Below are 17913 nucleotides of genomic sequence, written 5' to 3' on the forward strand. Positions count from 1 at the left end.
GCTCTTGTACGATGTGTACTTTTAAAGATTTATCAAAATTTGGTGAGCCGAATCTGAGTAACATGGTGAATTCGGTTAGTTCCCAGTAGGCCGCAGTAGTAATGAGTGGACTGTTCGGGATATAGAAAAATTTTCACGAATGGAATCAAAATTTCTAGGCGAATTCAGTGAGTTCCCAATGGGACATGCTTGTATGAGTCTGCTTTTCAATATAGAGCAACATTTTGTGGAACGGAATCTAAGTATCATGGTGAATTCAGTAGGTTCCCAATAGGATTCGCATGTAATAAGCTTGTTATTCAAGATAGAGCAACGTTTTAACGAACTGAAACACTGTTTCTCTGTGAATTCAGTTAGCTCCCAGTAGCCTGCTCTTGTACGATGTGTACTTTTAAAGATTTATCAAAATTTGGTGAGCCGAATCTGAGTAACATGGTGAATTCGGTTAGTTCCCAGTAGGCCGCAGTAGTAATGAGTGGACTGTTCGGGATATAGAAAAATTTTCACGAATGGAATCAAAATTTCTAGGCGAATTCAGTGAGTTCCCAATGGGACATGCTTGTATGAGTCTGCTTTTCAATATAGAGCAACATTTTGTGGAACGGAATCTAAGTATCATGGTGAATTCAGTAGGTTCCCAATAGGATTCGCATGTAATAAGCTTGTTATTCAAGATAGAGCAACGTTTTAACGAACTGAAACACTGTTTCTCTGTGAATTCGGTTAGTTCCCAGTAGCCTGCTCTTGTACGATGTGTACTTTTAAAGATTTATCAAAATTTGGTGAGCCGAATCTGAGTAACATGGTGAATTCGGTTAGTTCCCAGTAGGCCGCAGTAGTAATGAGTGGACTGTTCGGGATATAGAAAAATTTTCACGAATGGAATCAAAATTTCTAGGCGAATTCAGTGAGTTCCCAATGGGACATGCTTGTATGAGTCTGCTTTTCAATATAGAGCAACATTTTGTGGAACGGAATCTAAGTATCATGGTGAATTCAGTAGGTTCCCAATAGGATTCGCATGTAATAAGCTTGTTATTCAAGATAGAGCAACGTTTTAACGAACTGAAACACTGTTTCTCTGTGAATTCAGTTAGTTCCCAGTAGCCTGCTCTTGTACGATGTGTACTTTTAAAGATTTATCAAAATTTGGTGAGCCGAATCTGAGTAACATGGTGAATTCGGTTAGTTCCCAGTAGGCCGCAGTAGTAATGAGTGGACTGTTCGGGATATAGAAAAATTTTCACGAATGGAATCAAAATTTCTAGGCGAATTCAGTGAGTTCCCAATGGGACATGCTTGTATGAGTCTGCTTTTCAATATAGAGCAACATTTTGTGGAACGGAATCTAAGTATCATGGTGAATTCAGTAGGTTCCCAATAGGATTCGCATGTAATAAGCTTGTTATTCAAGATAGAGCAACGTTTTAACGAACTGAAACACTGTTTCTCTGTGAATTCAGTTAGCTCCCAGTAGCCTGCTCTTGTACGATGTGTACTTTTAAAGATTTATCAAAATTTGGTGAGCCGAATCTGAGTAACATGGTGAATTCGGTTAGTTCCCAGTAGGCCGCAGTAGTAATGAGTGGACTGTTCGGGATATAGAAAAATTTTCACGAATGGAATCAAAATTTCTAGGCGAATTCAGTGAGTTCCCAATGGGACATGCTTGTATGAGTCTGCTTTTCAATATAGAGCAACATTTTGTGGAACGGAATCTAAGTATCATGGTGAATTCAGTAGGTTCCCAATAGGATTCGCATGTAATAAGCTTGTTATTCAAGATAGAGCAACGTTTTAACGAACTGAAACACTGTTTCTCTGTGAATTCGGTTAGTTCCCAGTAGCCTGCTCTTGTAATATGTGTACTTCTAAAGATTTATAAAAATTTGGTGAGCCGAATCTGAGTAACAGGGTGAATTCGGTGAGTTCCCAATAGGCCGCAGTAGTAATAAGTGGACTGTTCGGGATATAGAGAAATTTTCAAGAATGGAATCAAACTTTCTAGGCGAATTCAGTGAGTTCCCAATGGGACATGCTTGTATGAGTTTGCTCTTGACTATCGAGCAACATTTTAAGGAACGGAATCCAAGTAACATGGTGAATTGAGTAGGTTCCCAGTAGGATTCGTATGTAATAAGCTTGTTATTCAAGATAGAGCAACGTTTTAACGAACTGAAACACTGTTTCTTTGTGAATTCAGTTAGTTCCTAGTAGCCTGCTCTTGTAATATGTGTACTTTAAAGATTTATAAAAATTTGGTGAGCCGAATCTGAGTAACATGGTGAATTCGGTTAGTTCCCAATAGGCCGCAGTAGTAATAAGTGGACTGTTCGGGATATAGAAAAATTTTCACGAATGGAATCAAAATTTCTAGACGAATTCAGTGAGTTCCCAATGGGACATGCTTGTATGAGTTTGCTTTTCAATATCGAGCAACATTTTAAGGAACGGAATCCAAATAACATGGTGAATTGAGTAGGTTCCCAATAGGATTCGCATGTAATAAGCTTGTTATTCAAGATAGAGCAACGTTTTAACGAACTGAAACACTGTTTCTTTGTGAATTCAGTTTGTTCCTAGTAGCCTGCTCTTGTAATATGTGTACTTCTAAAGATTTATACAAATTTGGTGAGCCGAATCTGAGTAACATGGTGAATTCGGTTAGTTCCCAATAGGCCGCAGTAGTAATAAGTGGACTGTTCGGGATATAGAAAAATTTTCACGAATGGAATCAAAATTTCTAGGCGAATTCAGTGAGTTCCCAATGGGACATGCTTGTATGAGTCTGCTTTTCAATATAGAGCAACATTTTGTGGAACGGAATCTAAGTATCATGGTGAATTCAGTAGGTTCCCAATAGGATTCGCATGTAATAAGCTTGTTATTCAAGATAGAGCAACGTTTTAACGAACTGAAACACTGTTTCTCTGTGAATTCAGTTAGTTCCCAGTAGCCTGCTCTTGTACGATGTGAACTTTTAAAGATTTATCAAAATTTGGTGAGCCGAATCTGAGTAACATGGTGAATTCGGTTAGTTCCCAGTAGGCCGCAGTAGTAATGAGTGGACTGTTCGGGATATAGAAAAATTTTCACGAATGGAATCAAAATTTCTAGGCGAATTCAGTGAGTTCCCAATGGGACATGCTTGTATGAGTCTGCTTTTCAATATAGAGCAACATTTTGTGGAACGGAATCTAAGTATCATGGTGAATTCAGTAGGTTCCCAATAGGATTCGCATGTAATAAGCTTGTTATTCAAGATAGAGCAACGTTTTAACGAACTGAAACACTGTTTCTCTGTGAATTCAGTTAGCTCCCAGTAGCCTGCTCTTGTACGATGTGTACTTTTAAAGATTTATCAAAATTTGGTGAGCCGAATCTGAGTAACATGGTGAATTCGGTTAGTTCCCAGTAGGCCGCAGTAGTAATGAGTGGACTGTTCGGGATATAGAAAAATTTTCACGAATGGAATCAAAATTTCTCGGCGAATTCAGTGAGTTCCCAATGGGACATGCTTGTATGAGTCTGCTTTTCAATATAGAGCAACATTTTGTGGAACGGAATCTAAGTATCATGGTGAATTCAGTAGGTTCCCAATAGGATTCGCATGTAATAAGCTTGTTATTCAAGATAGAGCAACGTTTTAACGAACTGAAACACTGTTTCTCTGTGAATTCGGTTAGTTCCCAGTAGCCTGCTCTTGTACGATGTGTACTTTTAAAGATTTATCAAAATTTGGTGAGCCGAATCTGAGTAACATGGTCAATTCGGTTAGTTCCCAATAGGCCGCAGTAGTAATAAGTGGACTGTTCGGGATATAGAAAAATTTTCACGAATGGAATCAAAATTTCTAGGCGAATTCAGTGAGTTCCCAATGGGACATGCTTGTATGAGTCTGCTTTTCAATATAGAGCAACATTTTGTGGAACGGAATCTAAGTATCATGGTGAATTCAGTAGGTTCCCAATAGGATTCGCATGTAATAAGCTTGTTATTCAAGATAGAGCAACGTTTTAACGAACTGAAACACTGTTTCTCTGTGAATTCAGTTAGTTCCCAGTAGCCTGCTCTTGTACGATGTGTACTTTTAAAGATTTATCAAAATTTGGTGAGCCGAATCTGAGTAACATGGTGAATTCGGTTAGTTCCCAGTAGGCCGCAGTAGTAATGAGTGGACTGTTCGGGATATAGAAAAATTTTCACGAATGGAATCAAAATTTCTAGGCGAATTCAGTGAGTTCCCAATGGGACATGCTTGTATGAGTCTGCTTTTCAATATAGAGCAACATTTTGTGGAACGGAATCTAAGTATCATGGTGAATTCAGTAGGTTCCCAATAGGATTCGCATGTAATAAGCTTGTTATTCAAGATAGAGCAACGTTTTAACGAACTGAAACACTGTTTCTCTGTGAATTCAGTTAGCTCCCAGTAGCCTGCTCTTGTAATATGTGTACTTTTAAAGATTTATAAAAATTTGGTGAGCCGAATCTGAGTAACATGGTGAATTCGGTTAGTTCCCAATAGGCCGCAGTAGTAATAAGTGGACTGTTCGGGATATAGAAAAATTTTCACGAATGGAATCAAAATTTCTAGGCGAATTCAGTGAGTTCCCAATGGGACATGCTTGTATGAGTTTGCTTTTCAATATCGAGCAACATTTTAAGGAACGGAATCCAAATAACATGGTGAATTGAGTAGGTTCCCAATAGGATTCGCATGTAATAAGCTTGTTATTCAAGATAGAGCAACGTTTTAACGAACTGAAACACTGTTTCTTTGTGAATTCAGTTTGTTCCTAGTAGCCTGCTCTTGTAATATGTGTACTTCTAAAGATTTATAAAAATTTGGTGAGCCGAATCTGAGTAACATGGTGAATTCGGTTAGTTCCCAATAGGCCGCAGTAGTAATAAGTGGACTGTTCGGGATATAGAAAAATTTTCACGAATGGAATCAAAATTTCTAGGCGAATTCAGTGAGTTCCCAATGGGACATGCTTGTATGAGTCTGCTTTTCAATATAGAGCAACATTTTGTGGAACGGAATCTAAGTATCATGGTGAATTCAGTAGGTTCCCAATAGGATTCGCATGTAATAAGCTTGTTATTCAAGATAGAGCAACGTTTTAACGAACTGAAACACTGTTTCTCTGTGAATTCAGTTAGCTCCCAGTAGCCTGCTCTTGTACGATGTGTACTTTTAAAGATTTATCAAAATTTGGTGAGCCGAATCTGAGTAACATGGTGAATTCGGTTAGTTCCCAGTAGGCCGCAGTAGTAATGAGTGGACTGTTCGGGATATAGAAAAATTTTGACGAATGGAATCAAAATTTCTCGGCGAATTCAGTGAGTTCCCAATGGGACATGCTTGTATGAGTCTGCTTTTCAATATAGAGCAACATTTTGTGGAACGGAATCTAAGTATCATGGTGAATTCAGTAGGTTCCCAATAGGATTCGCATGTAATAAGCTTGTTATTCAAGATAGAGCAACGTTTTAACGAACTGAAACACTGTTTCTCTGTGAATTCGGTTAGTTCCCAGTAGCCTGCTCTTGTACGATGTGTACTTTTAAAGATTTATCAAAATTTGGTGAGCCGAATCTGAGTAACATGGTGAATTCGGTTAGTTCCCAGTAGGCCGCAGTAGTAATGAGTGGACTGTTCGGGATATAGAAAAATTTTCACGAATGGAATCAAAATTTCTAAGCGAATTCAGTGAGTTCCCAATGGGACATGCTTGTATGAGTCTGCTTTTCAATATAGAGCAACATTTTGTGGAACGGAATCTAAGTATCATGGTGAATTCAGTAGGTTCCCAATAGGATTCGCATGTAATAAGCTTGTTATTCAAGATAGAGCAACGTTTTAACGAACTGAAACACTGTTTCTCTGTGAATTCGGTTAGTTCCCAGTAGCCTGCTCTTGTACGATGTGTACTTTTAAAGATTTATCAAAATTTGGTGAGCCGAATCTGAGTAACATGGTGAATTCGGTTAGTTCCCAGTAGGCCGCAGTAGTAATGAGTGGACTGTTCGGGATATAGAAAAATTTTCACGAATGGAATCAAAATTTCTAGGCGAATTCAGTGAGTTCCCAATGGGACATGCTTGTATGAGTCTGCTTTTCAATATAGAGCAACATTTTGTGGAACAGAATCTAAGTATCATGGTGAATTCAGTAGGTTCCCAATAGGATTCGCATGTAATAAGCTTGTTATTCAAGATAGAGCAACGTTTTAACGAACTGAAACACTGTTTCTCTGTGAATTCAGTTAGTTCCCAGTAGCCTGCTCTTGTACGATGTGTACTTTTAAAGATTTATCAAAATTTGGTGAGCCGAATCTGAGTAACATGGTGAATTCGGTTAGTTCCCAGGAAGCCGCAGTAGTAATGAGTGGACTGTTCGGGATATAGAAAAATTTTCACGAATGGAATCAAAATTTCTAGGCGAATTCAGTGAGTTCCCAATGGGACATGCTTGTATGAGTCTGCTTTTCAATATAGAGCAACATTTTGTGGAACGGAATCTAAGTATCATGGTGAATTCAGTAGGTTCCCAATAGGATTCGCATGTAATAAGCTTGTTATTCAAGATAGAGCAACGTTTTAACGAACTGAAACACTGTTTCTCTGTGAATTCAGTTAGTTCCCAGTAGCCTGCTCTTGTACGATGTGTACTTTTAAAGATTTATCAAAATTTGGTGAGCCGAATCTGAGTAACATGGTGAATTCGGTTAGTTCCCAGTAGGCCGCAGTAGTAATGAGTGGACTGTTCGGGATATAGAAAAATTTTCACGAATGGAATCAAAATTTCTAGGCGAATTCAGTGAGTTCCCAATGGGACATGCTTGTATGAGTCTGCTTTTCAATATAGAGCAACATTTTGTGGAACGGAATCTAAGTATCATGGTGAATTCAGTAGGTTCCCAATAGGATTCGCATGTAATAAGCTTGTTATTCAAGATAGAGCAACGTTTTAACGAACTGAAACACTGTTTCTCTGTGAATTCAGTTAGCTCCCAGTAGCCTGCTCTTGTACGATGTGTACTTTTAAAGATTTATCAAAATTTGGTGAGCCGAATCTGAGTAACATGGTGAATTCGGTTAGTTCCCAGTAGGCCGCAGTAGTAATGAGTGGACTGTTCGGGATATAGAAAAATTTTCACGAATGGAATCAAAATTTCTAGGCGAATTCAGTGAGTTCCCAATGGGACATGCTTGTATGAGTCTGCTTTTCAATATAGAGCAACATTTTGTGGAACGGAATCTAAGTATCATGGTGAATTCAGTAGGTTCCCAATAGGATTCGCATGTAATAAGCTTGTTATTCAAGATAGAGCAACGTTTTAACGAACTGAAACACTGTTTCTCTGTGAATTCGGTTAGTTCCCAGTAGCCTGCTCTTGTAATATGTGTACTTCTAAAGATTTATAAAAATTTGGTGAGCCGAATCTGAGTAACAGGGTGAATTCGGTGAGTTCCCAATAGGCCGCAGTAGTAATAAGTGGACTGTTCGGGATATAGAGAAATTTTCAAGAATGGAATCAAACTTTCTAGGCGAATTCAGTGAGTTCCCAATGGGACATGCTTGTATGAGTTTGCTCTTGACTATCGAGCAACATTTTAAGGAACGGAATCCAAGTAACATGGTGAATTGAGTAGGTTCCCAGTAGGATTCGTATGTAATAAGATTGTTATTCAAGATAGAGCAACGTTTTAACGAACTGAAACACTGTTTCTTTGTGAATTCAGTTAGTTCCTAGTAGCCTGCTCTTGTAATATGTGTACTTTAAAGATTTATAAAAATTTGGTGAGCCGAATCTGAGTAACATGGTGAATTCGGTTAGTTCCCAATAGGCCGCAGTAGTAATAAGTGGACTGTTCGGGATATAGAAAAATTTTCACGAATGGAATCAAAATTTCTAGACGAATTCAGTGAGTTCCCAATGGGACATGCTTGTATGAGTTTGCTTTTCAATATCGAGCAACATTTTAAGGAACGGAATCCAAATAACATGGTGAATTGAGTAGGTTCCCAATAGGATTCGCATGTAATAAGCTTGTTATTCAAGATAGAGCAACGTTTTAACGAACTGAAACACTGTTTCTTTGTGAATTCAGTTTGTTCCTAGTAGCCTGCTCTTGTAATATGTGTACTTCTAAAGATTTATACAAATTTGGTGAGCCGAATCTGAGTAACATGGTGAATTCGGTTAGTTCCCAATAGGCCGCAGTAGTAATAAGTGGACTGTTCGGGATATAGAAAAATTTTCACGAATGGAATCAAAATTTCTAGGCGAATTCAGTGAGTTCCCAATGGGACATGCTTGTATGAGTCTGCTTTTCAATATAGAGCAACATTTTGTGGAACGGAATCTAAGTATCATGGTGAATTCAGTAGGTTCCCAATAGGATTCGCATGTAATAAGCTTGTTATTCAAGATAGAGCAACGTTTTAACGAACTGAAACACTGTTTCTCTGTGAATTCAGTTAGTTCCCAGTAGCCTGCTCTTGTACGATGTGTACTTTTAAAGATTTATCAAAATTTGGTGAGCCGAATCTGAGTAACATGGTGAATTCGGTTAGTTCCCAGTAGGCCGCAGTAGTAATGAGTGGACTGTTCGGGATATAGAAAAATTTTCACGAATGGAATCAAAATTTCTAGGCGAATTCAGTGAGTTCCCAATGGGACATGCTTGTATGAGTCTGCTTTTCAATATAGAGCAACATTTTGTGGAACGGAATCTAAGTATCATGGTGAATTCAGTAGGTTCCCAATAGGATTCGCATGTAATAAGCTTGTTATTCAAGATAGAGCAACGTTTTAACGAACTGAAACACTGTTTCTCTGTGAATTCAGTTAGCTCCCAGTAGCCTGCTCTTGTACGATGTGTACTTTTAAAGATTTATCAAAATTTGGTGAGCCGAATCTGAGTAACATGGTGAATTCGGTTAGTTCCCAGTAGGCCGCAGTAGTAATGAGTGGACTGTTCGGGATATAGAAAAATTTTCACGAATGGAATCAAAATTTCTCGGCGAATTCAGTGAGTTCCCAATGGGACATGCTTGTATGAGTCTGCTTTTCAATATAGAGCAACATTTTGTGGAACGGAATCTAAGTATCATGGTGAATTCAGTAGGTTCCCAATAGGATTCGCATGTAATAAGCTTGTTATTCAAGATAGAGCAACGTTTTAACGAACTGAAACACTGTTTCTCTGTGAATTCGGTTAGTTCCCAGTAGCCTGCTCTTGTACGATGTGTACTTTTAAAGATTTATCAAAATTTGGTGAGCCGAATCTGAGTAACATGGTGAATTCGGTTAGTTCCCAGTAGGCCGCAGTAGTAATGAGTGGACTGTTCGGGATATAGAAAAATTTTCACGAATGGAATCAAAATTTCTAGGCGAATTCAGTGAGTTCCCAATGGGACATGCTTGTATGAGTCTGCTTTTCAATATAGAGCAACATTTTGTGGAACGGAATCTAAGTATCATGGTGAATTCAGTAGGTTCCCAATAGGATTCGCATGTAATAAGCTTGTTATTCAAGATAGAGCAACGTTTTAACGAACTGAAACACTGTTTCTCTGTGAATTCGGTTAGTTCCCAGTAGCCTGCTCTTGTAATATGTGTACTTCTAAAGATTTATAAAAATTTGGTGAGCCGAATCTGAGTAACAGGGTGAATTCGGTGAGTTCCCAATAGGCCGCACTAGTAATAAGTGGACTGTTCGGGATATAGAGAAATTTTCAAGAATGGAATCAAAATTTCTAGGCGAATTCAGTGAGTTCCCAATGGGACATGCTTGTATGAGTTTGCTCTTCACTATCGAGCAACATTTTATGGAACGGAATCCAAGTAACATGGTGAATTGAGTAGTTTCCCAGTAGGATTCGCATGTAATAAGCTTGTTATTCAAGATAGAGCAACGATTTAACGAACTGAAACACTGTTTCTTTGTGAATTCAGTTAGTTCCTAGTAGCCTGCTATTGTAATATGTGTACTTTTAAAGATTTATAAAAATTTGGTGAGCCGAATCTTAGTAACATGGTGAATTCGGTTAGTTCCCAATAGGCCGCAGTAGTAATAAGTGGACTGTTCTGGATATAGAAAAATTTTCACGAATGGAATCAAACTTTCTAGGCGAATTCAGTGAGTTCCCAATGGGACATGCTTGTATGAGTTTGCTCTTGACTATCGAGCAACATTTTAAGGAACGGAATCCAAGTAACATGTTGAATTGAGTAGGTTCCCAGTAGGATTCGTATGTAATAAGCTTGTTATTCAAGATAGAGCAACGTTTTAACGAACTGAAACACTGTTTCTTTGTGAACTCAGTTAGTTCCTAGTAGCCTGCTCTTGTAATATGTGTACTTTTAAAGATTTATAAATATTTGGTGAGCCGAATCTGAGTAACATGGTGAATTCGGTTAGTTCCCAATAGGCCGCAGTAGTAATAAGTGGACTGTTCGGGATATAGAAAAATTTTCACGAATGGAATCAAAATTTCTAGGCGAATTCAGTGAGTTCCCAATGGGACATGCTTGTATGAGTTTGCTTTTCAATATCGAGCAACATTTTAAGGAACGGAATCCAAATAACATGGTGAATTGAGTAGGTTCCCAATAGGATTCGCATGTAATAAGCTTGTTATTCAAGATAGAGCAACGTTTTAACGAACTGAAACACTGTTTCTTTGTGAATTCAGTTTGTTCCTAGTAGCCTGCTCTTGTAATATGTGTACTTCTAAAGATTTATAAAAATTTGGTGAGCCGAATCTGAGTAACATGGTGAATTCGGTTAGTTCCCAATAGGCCGCAGTAGTAATAAGTGGACTGTTCGGGATATAGAAAAATTTTCACGAATGGAATCAAAATTTCTAGGCGAATTCAGTGAGTTCCCAATGGGACATGCTTGTATGAGTCTGCTTTTCAATATAGAGCAACATTTTGTGGAACGGAATCTAAGTATCATGGTGAATTCAGTAGGTTCCCAATAGGATTCGCATGTAATAAGCTTGTTATTCAAGATAGAGCAACGTTTTAACGAACTGAAACACTGTTTCTCTGTGAATTCAGTTAGCTCCCAGTAGCCTGCTCTTGTACGATGTGTACTTTTAAAGATTTATCAAAATTTGGTGAGCCGAATCTGAGTAACATGGTGAATTCGGTTAGTTCCCAGTAGGCCGCAGTAGTAATGAGTGGACTGTTCGGGATATAGAAAAATTTTCACGAATGGAATCAAAATTTCTCGGCGAATTCAGTGAGTTCCCAATGGGACATGCTTGTATGAGTCTGCTTTTCAATATAGAGCAACATTTTGTGGAACGGAATCTAAGTATCATGGTGAATTCAGTAGGTTCCCAATAGGATTCGCATGTAATAAGCTTGTTATTCAAGATAGAGCAACGTTTTAACGAACTGAAACACTGTTTCTCTGTGAATTCGGTTAGTTCCCAGTAGCCTGCTCTTGTACGATGTGTACTTTTAAAGATTTATCAAAATTTGGTGAGCCGAATCTGAGTAACATGGTGAATTCGGTTAGTTCCCAATAGGCCGCAGTAGTAATAAGTGGACTGTTCGGGATATAGAAAAATTTTCACGAATGGAATCAAAATTTCTAGGCGAATTCAGTGAGTTCCCAATGGGACATGCTTGTATGAGTCTGCTTTTCAATATAGAGCAACATTTTGTGGAACGGAATCTAAGTATCATGGTGAATTCAGTAGGTTCCCAATAGGATTCGCATGTAATAAGCTTGTTATTCAAGATAGAGCAACGTTTTAACGAACTGAAACACTGTTTCTCTGTGAATTCAGTTAGTTCCCAGTAGCCTGCTCTTGTACGATGTGTACTTTTAAAGATTTATCAAAATTTGGTGAGCCGAATCTGAGTAACATGGTGAATTCGGTTAGTTCCCAGTAGGCCGCAGTAGTAATGAGTGGACTGTTCGGGATATAGAAAAATTTTCACGAATGGAATCAAAATTTCTAGGCGAATTCAGTGAGTTCCCAATGGGACATGCTTGTATGAGTCTGCTTTTCAATATAGAGCAACATTTTGTGGAACGGAATCTAAGTATCATGGTGAATTCAGTAGGTTCCCAATAGGATTCGCATGTAATAAGCTTGTTATTCAAGATAGAGCAACGTTTTAACGAACTGAAACACTGTTTCTCTGTGAATTCAGTTAGCTCCCAGTAGCCTGCTCTTGTACGATGTGTACTTTTAAAGATTTATCAAAATTTGGTGAGCCGAATCTGAGTAACATGGTGAATTCGGTTAGTTCCCAGTAGGCCGCAGTAGTAATGAGTGGACTGTTCGGGATATAGAAAAATTTTCACGAATGGAATCAAAATTTCTAGGCGAATTCAGTGAGTTCCCAATGGGACATGCTTGTATGAGTCTGCTTTTCAATATAGAGCAACATTTTGTGGAACGGAATCTAAGTATCATGGTGAATTCAGTAGGTTCCCAATAGGATTCGCATGTAATAAGCTTGTTATTCAAGATAGAGCAACGATTTAACGAACTGAAACACTGTTTCTCTGTGAATTCGGTTAGTTCCCAGTAGCCTGCTCTTGTACGATGTGTACTTTTAAAGATTTATCAAAATTTGGTGAGCCGAATCTGAGTAACATGGTGAATTCGGTTAGTTCCCAGTAGGCCGCAGTAGTAATGAGTGGACTGTTCGGGATATAGAAAAATTTTCACGAATGGAATCAAAATTTCTAGGCGAATTCAGTGAGTTCCCAATGGGACATGCTTGTATGAGTCTGCTTTTCAATATAGAGCAACATTTTGTGGAACGGAATCTAAGTATCATGGTGAATTCAGTAGGTTCCCAATAGGATTCGCATGTAATAAGCTTGTTATTCAAGATAGAGCAACGTTTTAACGAACTGAAACACTGTTTCTCTGTGAATTCAGTTAGTTCCCAGTAGCCTGCTCTTGTACGATGTGTACTTTTAAAGATTTATCAAAATTTGGTGAGCCGAATCTGAGTAACATGGTGAATTCGGTTAGTTCCCAGTAGGCCGCAGTAGTAATGAGTGGACTGTTCGGGATATAGAAAAATTTTCACGAATGGAATCAAAATTTCTAGGCGAATTCAGTGAGTTCCCAATGGGACATGCTTGTATGAGTCTGCTTTTCAATATAGAGCAACATTTTGTGGAACGGAATCTAAGTATCATGGTGAATTCAGTAGGTTCCCAATAGGATTCGCATGTAATAAGCTTGTTATTCAAGATAGAGCAACGTTTTAACGAACTGAAACACTGTTTCTCTGTGAATTCAGTTAGTTCCCAGTAGCCTGCTCTTGTACGATGTGTACTTTTAAAGATTTATCAAAATTTGGTGAGCCGAATCTGAGTAACATGGTGAATTCGGTTAGTTCCCAGTAGGCCGCAGTAGTAATGAGTGGACTGTTCGGGATATAGAAAAATTTTCACGAATGGAATCAAAATTTCTAGGCGAATTCAGTGAGTTCCCAATGGGACATGCTTGTATGAGTCTGCTTTTCAATATAGAGCAACATTTTGTGGAACGGAATCTAAGTATCATGGTGAATTCAGTAGGTTCCCAATAGGATTCGCATGTAATAAGCTTGTTATTCAAGATAGAGCAACGTTTTAACGAACTGAAACACTGTTTCTCTGTGAATTCAGTTAGCTCCCAGTAGCCTGCTCTTGTACGATGTGTACTTTTAAAGATTTATCAAAATTTGGTGAGCCGAATCTGAGTAACATGGTGAATTCGGTTAGTTCCCAGTAGGCCGCAGTAGTAATGAGTGGACTGTTCGGGATATAGAAAAATTTTCACGAATGGAATCAAAATTTCTAGGCGAATTCAGTGAGTTCCCAATGGGACATGCTTGTATGAGTCTGCTTTTCAATATAGAGCAACATTTTGTGGAACGGAATCTAAGTATCATGGTGAATTCAGTAGGTTCCCAATAGGATTCGCATGTAATAAGCTTGTTATTCAAGATAGAGCAACGTTTTAACGAACTGAAACACTGTTTCTCTGTGAATTCGGTTAGTTCCCAGTAGCCTGCTCTTGTAATATGTGTACTTCTAAAGATTTATAAAAATTTGGTGAGCCGAATCTGAGTAACAGGGTGAATTCGGTGAGTTCCCAATAGGCCGCAGTAGTAATAAGTGGACTGTTCGGGATATAGAGAAATTTTCAAGAATGGAATCAAACTTTCTAGGCGAATTCAGTGAGTTCCCAATGGGACATGCTTGTATGAGTTTGCTCTTGACTATCGAGCAACATTTTAAGGAACGGAATCCAAGTAACATGGTGAATTGAGTAGGTTCCCAGTAGGATTCGTATGTAATAAGCTTGTTATTCAAGATAGAGCAACGTTTTAACGAACTGAAACACTGTTTCTTTGTGAATTCAGTTAGTTCCTAGTAGCCTGCTCTTGTAATATGTGTACTTTAAAGATTTATAAAAATTTGGTGAGCCGAATCTGAGTAACATGGTGAATTCGGTTAGTTCCCAATAGGCCGCAGTAGTAATAAGTGGACTGTTCGGGATATAGAAAAATTTTCACGAATGGAATCAAAATTTCTAGACGAATTCAGTGAGTTCCCAATGGGACATGCTTGTATGAGTTTGCTTTTCAATATCGAGCAACATTTTAAGGAACGGAATCCAAATAACATGGTGAATTGAGTAGGTTCCCAATAGGATTCGCATGTAATAAGCTTGTTATTCAAGATAGAGCAACGTTTTAACGAACTGAAACACTGTTTCTTTGTGAATTCAGTTTGTTCCTAGTAGCCTGCTCTTGTAATATGTGTACTTCTAAAGATTTATACAAATTTGGTGAGCCGAATCTGAGTAACATGGTGAATTCGGTTAGTTCCCAATAGGCCGCAGTAGTAATAAGTGGACTGTTCGGGATATAGAAAAATTTTCACGAATGGAATCAAAATTTCTAGGCGAATTCAGTGAGTTCCCAATGGGACATGCTTGTATGAGTCTGCTTTTCAATATAGAGCAACATTTTGTGGAACGGAATCTAAGTATCATGGTGAATTCAGTAGGTTCCCAATAGGATTCGCATGTAATAAGCTTGTTATTCAAGATAGAGCAACGTTTTAACGAACTGAAACACTGTTTCTCTGTGAATTCAGTTAGTTCCCAGTAGCCTGCTCTTGTACGATGTGTACTTTTAAAGATTTATCAAAATTTGGTGAGCCGAATCTGAGTAACATGGTGAATTCGGTTAGTTCCCAGTAGGCCGCAGTAGTAATGAGTGGACTGTTCGGGATATAGAAAAATTTTCACGAATGGAATCAAAATTTCTAGGCGAATTCAGTGAGTTCCCAATGGGACATGCTTGTATGAGTCTGCTTTTCAATATAGAGCAACATTTTGTGGAACGGAATCTAAGTATCATGGTGAATTCAGTAGGTTCCCAATAGGATTCGCATGTAATAAGCTTGTTATTCAAGATAGAGCAACGTTTTAACGAACTGAAACACTGTTTCTCTGTGAATTCAGTTAGCTCCCAGTAGCCTGCTCTTGTACGATGTGTACTTTTAAAGATTTATCAAAATTTGGTGAGCCGAATCTGAGTAACATGGTGAATTCGGTTAGTTCCCAGTAGGCCGCAGTAGTAATGAGTGGACTGTTCGGGATATAGAAAAATTTTCACGAATGGAATCAAAATTTCTCGGCGAATTCAGTGAGTTCCCAATGGGACATGCTTGTATGAGTCTGCTTTTCAATATAGAGCAACATTTTGTGGAACGGAATCTAAGTATCATGGTGAATTCAGTAGGTTCCCAATAGGATTCGCATGTAATAAGCTTGTTATTCAAGATAGAGCAACGTTTTAACGAACTGAAACACTGTTTCTCTGTGAATTCGGTTAGTTCCCAGTAGCCTGCTCTTGTACGATGTGTACTTTTAAAGATTTATCAAAATTTGGTGAGCCGAATCTGAGTAACATGGTCAATTCGGTTAGTTCCCAATAGGCCGCAGTAGTAATAAGTGGACTGTTCGGGATATAGAAAAATTTTCACGAATGGAATCAAAATTTCTAGGCGAATTCAGTGAGTTCCCAATGGGACATGCTTGTATGAGTCTGCTTTTCAATATAGAGCAACATTTTGTGGAACGGAATCTAAGTATCATGGTGAATTCAGTAGGTTCCCAATAGGATTCGCATGTAATAAGCTTGTTATTCAAGATAGAGCAACGTTTTAACGAACTGAAACACTGTTTCTCTGTGAATTCAGTTAGTTCCCAGTAGCCTGCTCTTGTACGATGTGTACTTTTAAAGATTTATCAAAATTTGGTGAGCCGAATCTGAGTAACATGGTGAATTCGGTTAGTTCCCAGTAGGCCGCAGTAGTAATGAGTGGACTGTTCGGGATATAGAAAAATTTTCACGAATGGAATCAAAATTTCTAGGCGAATTCAGTGAGTTCCCAATGGGACATGCTTGTATGAGTCTGCTTTTCAATATAGAGCAACATTTTGTGGAACGGAATCTAAGTATCATGGTGAATTCAGTAGGTTCCCAATAGGATTCGCATGTAATAAGCTTGTTATTCAAGATAGAGCAACGTTTTAACGAACTGAAACACTGTTTCTCTGTGAATTCAGTTAGCTCCCAGTAGCCTGCTCTTGTAATATGTGTACTTTTAAAGATTTATAAAAATTTGGTGAGCCGAATCTGAGTAACATGGTGAATTCGGTTAGTTCCCAATAGGCCGCAGTAGTAATAAGTGGACTGTTCGGGATATAGAAAAATTTTCACGAATGGAATCAAAATTTCTAGGCGAATTCAGTGAGTTCCCAATGGGACATGCTTGTATGAGTTTGCTTTTCAATATCGAGCAACATTTTAAGGAACGGAATCCAAATAACATGGTGAATTGAGTAGGTTCCCAATAGGATTCGCATGTAATAAGCTTGTTATTCAAGATAGAGCAACGTTTTAACGAACTGAAACACTGTTTCTTTGTGAATTCAGTTTGTTCCTAGTAGCCTGCTCTTGTAATATGTGTACTTCTAAAGATTTATAAAAATTTGGTGAGCCGAATCTGAGTAACATGGTGAATTCGGTTAGTTCCCAATAGGCCGCAGTAGTAATAAGTGGACTGTTCGGGATATAGAAAAATTTTCACGAATGGAATCAAAATTTCTAGGCGAATTCAGTGAGTTCCCAATGGGACATGCTTGTATGAGTCTGCTTTTCAATATAGAGCAACATTTTGTGGAACGGAATCTAAGTATCATGGTGAATTCAGTAGGTTCCCAATAGGATTCGCATGTAATAAGCTTGTTATTCAAGATAGAGCAACGTTTTAACGAACTGAAACACTGTTTCTCTGTGAATTCAGTTAGCTCCCAGTAGCCTGCTCTTGTAATATGTGTACTTTTAAAGATTTATAAAAATTTGGTGAGCCGAATCTGAGTAACATGGTGAATTCGGTTAGTTCCCAATAGGCCGCAGTAGTAATAAGTGGACTGTTCGGGATATAGAAAAATTTTCACGAATGGAATCAAAATTTCTAGGCGAATTCAGTGAGTTCCCAATGGGACATGCTTGTATGAGTTTGCTTTTCAATATCGAGCAACATTTTAAGGAACGGAATCCAAATAACATGGTGAATTGAGTAGGTTCCCAATAGGATTCGCATGTAATAAGCTTGTTATTCAAGATAGAGCAACGTTTTAACGAACTGAAACACTGTTTCTTTGTGAATTCAGTTTGTTCCTAGTAGCCTGCTCTTGTAATATTTGTACTTCTAAAGATTTATAAAAATTTGGTGAGCCGAATCTGAGTAACATGGTGAATTCGGTTAGTTCCCAATAGGCCGCAGTAGTAATAAGTGGACTGTTCGGGATATAGAAAAATTTTCACGAATGGAATCAAAATTTCT

Source organism: Rattus norvegicus, chromosome 11 (genome assembly GCF_036323735.1).
Source record: "Rattus norvegicus strain BN/NHsdMcwi chromosome 11, GRCr8, whole genome shotgun sequence".
In the NCBI taxonomy this organism is placed as follows: Eukaryota; Metazoa; Chordata; class Mammalia; order Rodentia; family Muridae; genus Rattus; species Rattus norvegicus.